This window comes from Urocitellus parryii, unplaced genomic scaffold (assembly GCF_045843805.1).
Source record: "Urocitellus parryii isolate mUroPar1 unplaced genomic scaffold, mUroPar1.hap1 Scaffold_4514, whole genome shotgun sequence".
In the NCBI taxonomy this organism is placed as follows: Eukaryota; Metazoa; Chordata; class Mammalia; order Rodentia; family Sciuridae; genus Urocitellus; species Urocitellus parryii.
Genome location: NW_027554029.1, coordinates 2,993 through 10,113, shown reverse-complemented (window position 1 = coordinate 10,113; position 7,121 = coordinate 2,993). Strand labels below are relative to the sequence as shown.

Below are 7,121 nucleotides of genomic sequence, written 5' to 3'. Positions count from 1 at the left end.
GGAGGTGTAAGATACATATATGAAAATATGTAGGAGACATAAAATGAATGGAATTGTTGTTGATGTTGTTATTTTAAGAGTGTAATTAATCTTGAAAAAGATGGGAAAAAGTTTTTCAAGTGAATTGGTGAAGATTTCGTATCTGAGATCTAGGAACTACCTCTCTGAACTCAAATACTGAATCTGTCCCAATATCAGTGCGATCTTAAGGAATTATTTAGCATCTTTACAAATCAGCTTTTTCATCTGTAAAATAAGAAAAAATATATATGGCTGTTGTGGGGATTACATTTATTGTGTTAAAATATCTAAAGTACTTTGAGCAGTTTCTGCCATATAGTTAAGGCCTATATAATATTTTGTTATTACAATAATCATTATCATTTATTGTTGTTAGCCACTTAACAAACATGCAATGCATCATCCCATTCCACATGCAAGGCATTATAAAACTCAAACCAGGAGAATAGAAAAACATAAGACAAACATGTGCCTTCTATGTGTTTAGGACACATGAGCCTTATAGTAACAGCGGCAAGAAGGCAGGCAAATACTAGGGACTGCAAGGGAGAGAGAACAGTTATTCTTCTCAGATAGGGAAGAAAGTTTCCCCTTTAACTGAGTCCTAAAAATCAATAGAAGTTTCTCAGACAGAAAAGTGGCTAGGAGACACTATCAATGTAAAAACTGGCTTGTTCTCCTAGAAAAAAAATGTTTTGTTTATGACCTGAAGATTGAGTAGAGATTCCCCTCTCTGTATGCAAGTTCCAAATTCAAGGATTCAACCAACCATAGGCTGAAACTATTTTTCTAAAAATTGCATCTGTGTTGTACAGGCATTATTTTCATTATTCACTAAACAATACAGTATACATGCAATTTATATAGCACCTATGTTGGTATTATAAATAATCCTGAGGTGATTTAAAGTATACAAGAGGTTTTTAATAGGTTACATGCAAGTACTCCAGGATTTTATTTAAGGCACTTGAGCATCCACAGATTTGGGTATCCACAAAGGGTCCTGGAATCAATCCTTCATGGATACCAAGGGACAACAGCAGTTTGATTCTAAACAAGGGTGTATGAGGAGTAAATGCCATCAAAAGATAGCAGGCACCAAATAATCAAGGGCTTCTTAATTACCAGTCATTAGTGTAGTATTTATGCTTAGATGCTGAGAAATTTTTCAAGACTTTTAGTAAGGCCTGGACAAAGCAGTGGATCATCAACTCTCTCTCTCTCTCTCTCTCTCTCTCTCTCTCTCTCTCTCTCTCTCACACACACACACACACACACACACACAGCCCAACGCAGTCCATGACTTTTATTCTTCTAATAATAAATAGATATGTCTACAATTCAAAGAACACTGCAGTATAGCATTTTAGTTTTGTGTTTACATAATTAGAAATACCTAAAAAGAATTATTCAAATAACCAAATTATTTCAGTTCTATAGTCACAGAAACCAGACTAATAAAGTATCAAAAAAGAATCCCTGTCATCCTTTTATTTTAATTTTATAAACAGGAAGAAAGACAAGGGACAAAAAAGGGCATAAGAAGTAAAGATAAGAGAGTGGGAGGAAGGGAAAGAGATACAGGGAGAGGGGATAAGAAGCAAAACAAAGAAAGAAAATCAATATAGGTTTACAAAGCTAATACAATTCAACTGAAAAGGGAAACAGAACTTATGGAATGAGATCTTCTTGAGAATAGCCAGAAAAAAAAATGAAGATTTCCTTATAATATTATTACAGTGCAGACTTTCCATGTAATGATCAGGATACCGAAGGATGATTTCAAACCTGTGATTCTCCCGTACAATTAATCCTCTAATTTCATTTTATCTTCAAAGAAAAACCTCTTGGCCTACAAATATAATACAAGAATACTATGTGAATTTGACTTGTATTTCCCACCTTCTAATGGACACACATAAGCAACATCTACCACTCTGCCATTCAAATAGCCCAAATCGATATCTTAGTACATTAAAAGAAATAACCAAACTGATGAAAACGCTGTCTCATTTCATGATCCTTGCCCTATTCAGAAAGATCAAATCAGCCTGATTAAACTCCCATTTCTTTCTTATAATCTCCAGCTTCTTGCAAAACCTTTTCCTCTCCTTTCCTTTATCCTTCTTCATTACTAACCTCTTCAGATGACTTTGTGTAACCCTTAGCAGGATGTGTCAAAATGGAAGCATTGAAGTGCAACTGTGCAGTGTTTCTAAGAGAAGTCATCTAACACAGCTAATCAGGAGTCTTTGGTCCACAGGATGAGTGGCATTTTAAACAAGTCATTGAGCACAAAGGAAACGTTCTGCTAAAACATCATTTAAAAATTATAGTGCATGGTCGGTGGTTGATAAGAGAGAGTTGAGGTTTACTTTTTCCTAAATGAGAGGTCTTTTACTTAGATGGCAAGCATTTTTTTGTAACAGTTGTGGAAGCATATGAAATGTCCTCCTATCTGGTAAAAACTTTCTGTGGAAACTAAATCGATTGACTGGATGTAGCCATATTAGTCTGGCTACATGACTAGATAATCTGTAAAATGTAAATAGTAACTAAGACCAGAGCAAGCTGATAAAATAGAGTCCATCAGAACAATTTATCTGGAAAAACACAAAAATGTATCTGGGAGTTCCTTCTCTCATATATATACCAAACACAGGATATGGAATATAAACACAGAATCAAAAATGATGGAGAAAATAGAAGATCTTATCACTATATAACTCCCAAAACTTTTTTACACACACAGCTTAGCAGACATACCCCAGAGCTCAATGACACTGGGTCATTTATGTAATGGAAGACCACGCTGATAATATTCTTATCAAGTTCTTATAAACATTTGTACTGCTATTAAGAATCATTATCACATTCTTTAATAGTAATAATGGTTGACATATTTTGAATGACAATACAAGGGGGGAATTTAGATATTCGGGGTATGTTTTTGTTTAATACTTTGTGACATTTGCTTACTATTTCATCCTTGAATTTACAAGGTCAGCCCTCCATGGGAAACTTCCTAATTCCTCCTGGGAAGAGTGAATGTAATGTGCATATTGTCACTAGAAAGCAAGAGGGAGACCTGATTTTGTCAGCCTGGATCATCCTGCTGGATTTCCTTCAAGTGAGATAATTAAAAGAGAGAAATAATATTAATCACACTGACATGGCAAGAATGCATTTACCCTAAGCAGAATGTAATTTTAAATATCAAGATTCATCCACAAATGCTCTCCGGTCATTATAATTGTATTATCTAAACAAAGCGTTTTACTTTCAAATAAGCATTGATCAAGACCATAGTTGAATGGATTCATGAACCTTTATCAGGGGAGAAAGATTTTTCAAAAGTGGACACTTAAGAAAAAAAATTGGGGCGAGAGCGCCGGTGGAGGCGAGAGACCCACGTTGGAAGAGGTCGCCTGGCGACTCCCGCGCGGGCAGGACCGGGCGGCCGGCGACATGACCTTGTTCCACTTCGGGAATTGCTTCGCCCTCGCCTATTTCCCCTACTTCATCACGTACAAGTGCAGCGGCCTATGCTGTTCTTGGCCACTTTCTTCCCCACCTGGGAAGGTGGCATCTATGACTTCATTGGGGAGTTCATGAAGGCCAGCGTGGATGTGGCAGACCTAATAGGCCTAAACCTTGTCATGTCCCGGAATGCGGGCAAGGGGGAGTACAAGATCATGGTTGCTGCCCTGGGCTGGGCCACCGCCGAGCTCATTATGTCCCGCTGCATCCCCCTCTGGGTTGGAGCCCGGGGTATTGAGTTTCACTGGAAATACATCCAGATGAGCATTGACTCCAACATCAGTCTGGTCCATTACATCGTTGCCTCTGCCCAAGTCTGGATGATAACACGTTATGACCTGTACCATACCTTCCGGCCAGCTGTCCTCCTGCTGATGTTCCTTAGTGTCTACAAGGCCTTTGTCATGGAGTGAGACCTTCGTCCACCTCTGCTCCCTGGGCAGCTGGACAGCACTGCTGGCCCGAGCAGTGGTAACAGGGCTGCTGGCCCTCAGCACTTTGGCCCTGTATGTCGCCGTTGTCAATGTGCACTCCTAGGACTGGTGACCTTTTCCCTGCCTCTCTCCAGGTTGTTTTAGTGAAGTAAACAGTATTTGGAAAGTTAAAAAAAAAAAAAAAAAGAAAGAAAAAAAATTGATGCTGAGGTCATTCCAATAAGTTGTAAAGGTTTTTCTAATCATTACACTTTTTAGGTTCGAAGTAGAAAATTCTTTAAATTTAGCAAAGAACACAAACTTTCAGGTAAACTTGGGCAGTTAGGTGATTTAAAATATCTTTTGAAACATAGTCCTTAAGTTGAAACTTCAAAGGGTCTCTAAACTCAGGAAACATATTCTAGTCTTGCCATATTACTGATATTTCTTCTAAAATATGGTACTGTTTAGTGCTCTCCTTTGCTTATCTGATATATCCTTCAGACCAGGAGAAATCACTTAAGGTTGTTTACTCCATATGATTTTACCTTATTTACAGGACAGGATGAGACAGCTTCTGAATACACTCACACTCCTCATTGTTTCTTGTATCCAACCAGTTGGGAAAAATGTATTTTTGATTGGTTGGTTGGTTGGTTGGTTGGTTGGTTGGCAGCTGAGATTGAGCCACATCCACAGCCTGTTTTTATTTTTTTTTTTTATTTTTAAACTGGGTCACGCAAAGTTGCGTAGGTCCTCTCTAAATTGCTGTGGCTGGCTTTGATTTTGCAATCCTCCTGCCTCAGCCTCCCTAGCTGCTGGGATTACACTTGTATACTATCTGGCTAAAACACATTTATATTTTAATTATTTTCAGAAATAATCTTGAAATAACTTATTTGGCTTTCAGAGATTTCAAAACAGCCTTCCTTTTCTACCTTTTAACTAAAATATATTTAAATAAAGTCAACTTTAGAAAATGTTAGGAAAAATAGAAATTCTGGTATATCTCAGATTGCCAACTGAAGTTAAAACAGTAGTTTATAAAAGCATTTAAATATTCTTGAAGTTATTTTGAATTGTCTTATTTTTTAGAAAGTGGTTTTATTAGTTTTTCTTTGACCTTTCTTTGTAAATAATAGAAGTAAAGCAAGATTTTGAGATATCCTGTCCCTTGTACAATTAGACTCTATAAACAATTCTCCATCTCAAAGTCCATGTTAATGTACAAATTTTTAAATATTTTGTTTTAGTTGTAGTTGGACACAATACCTTTATTTTATTTTTATGTGGTGTGGAGGATTGAATCCAGTGACCCGCACATGCTAGGTGAGTGCTCTACCACTGAGCCACAACACCAGCCCCAATATGCAATTATTATTGCAAAGGGTACGCAATATATACATCCATACACAAAGGAGATTTTATGACATAATCCAGAGAGAGGTCTCTAACTCTGAACTATTACAAGGTTACAGAAGATCTCAGACTGTTTCATAAGTAGCAAAATAGGCTCTCCATCTCAAAAATTCCCAGAAAAGTATAGGGTAAGGAAGAGTAGGCTCTAGTACACATTCAGATTTTATTTAATTTTTTAAATATTTTTTGTAGTTGTAGATGGACACAAAATATCTTTATTTTTATTTATTTATTTTTATGTGGTGCTGAGGAACGAGCCCAGGGCCTCACCCATGCAAGGCAAGCACTCTACCACTGAGCTACCCCAGCCCCCACATTCATATTTCAAAACAGCACATAATAACAGGCAAGAGTATTTTAATGACATATTGTGTTTCAATCTATTCATTTGCTTTTTCAGTCTTTCACTTACCAGGCAATATGCAAATGATGGGATACAAATGAGAATAAAATATTGCCTCATCCTCAAAACCATTATCTAGTAATCTAAGAAACAAATTATGTGGAGTTAAGTGAACTATTAAAATTCAATATAATCACAATAAATTTTACAACAGCAATCTTTTTATCCTCTGCCCATAGCTTAAAACTGAACTCCATATGCCAGAGAGAATATTTACTTAAAAAATCTTAAAGTCAGTGAGTGACTTATCCACAAATCAAGACCAAATAACAAAATGAAAATAAAACAAAATCTATTAAAGATCAAGCTAAATTATCTCATTTGTTCATCCTATTTATTTACCTGTTGATAATCCAGACTATTTGCCTCTGAGAGAGTAATACCAGCTTCATACTGTTAAGTAACAAGTTCATTTTCAAAGGATTATAAAATGTCCACAGGATACTAATGGAGAACAAGGACTTGAGGGTCATTTCCCTCAACTTCGCCCTCTCTCAGCAGGAAGTTCCTTAGAGATGTCATCAAAATGGAAAATAGAAATTGACAGTGAGGAAATTTAACAGTGATCCACTTTATACTTTGAATAAAGCCCTTGCCACTCTGCCATTGCAACTTATCTTTAAAATGGATGTGTTTCTTTGTCTTCCTCTCTCCTCCTTCCTCCTTCCTAATCTGGGGATGGGAAAGACAGGATTACCTTTCTTCTCCATCCTAGGCAGAGTTTTCTGTCCTTGAGCACACACCTACTACAGGAAGGAGGTAATTCAGACTTGGGGATGGCACTTGCCAATGTGAATGTAGCCCTTATGATTAAAAAAAGGAACAAGTATGGCAGACAGCATCTAGCTTCCTGCCACATTCATGAATCAATGGAAATGTAGTTATTAAATGCCTATCAGATGTGTGCATGATATTGTATTCTTCCAAGTACATAAAATGTTAAAGTAATAAAGGGTTATAGACCCTGTTCTGTTTGACAAGAATTCCAGTTTTAATATTAACAAATCAATGCTATGTTTTACCCCCATTTTAATCTAATATTAAAAAGTCATGAAGTGAAAAACTCAGACATATCCTATGAATAATATTAAACTAATGTTGATTCTTCTGCCCAATGAACTGAAGATCCTAAAGGGTGGTGAAAGCTTATTGGAATATTGAAGTCTTCTGGGATGGATGAATGCAGATACAGAATGCAGATACAGATAGATATATAATGTATGTAAGAGGTCTACACTGATGGAATATTCCTAAAACAATGTACAAGTATGTGCCTTTCAGCAAGGGGTGGGCTGTGCCTCCTTTCCAAGGCACTTGCTCCTGAA

General features: G+C 36.7%; 1 pseudogene; it reads left to right on the top strand.

The window, feature by feature from the left end:
- Positions 1 to 1,535: 1,535 nt before the first annotated feature.
- Positions 1,536 to 6,619, top strand: LOC144252554 (BOS complex subunit TMEM147 pseudogene; annotated as a pseudogene).
- The last annotated feature ends 502 nt before the right edge of the window (positions 6,620 to 7,121 follow it).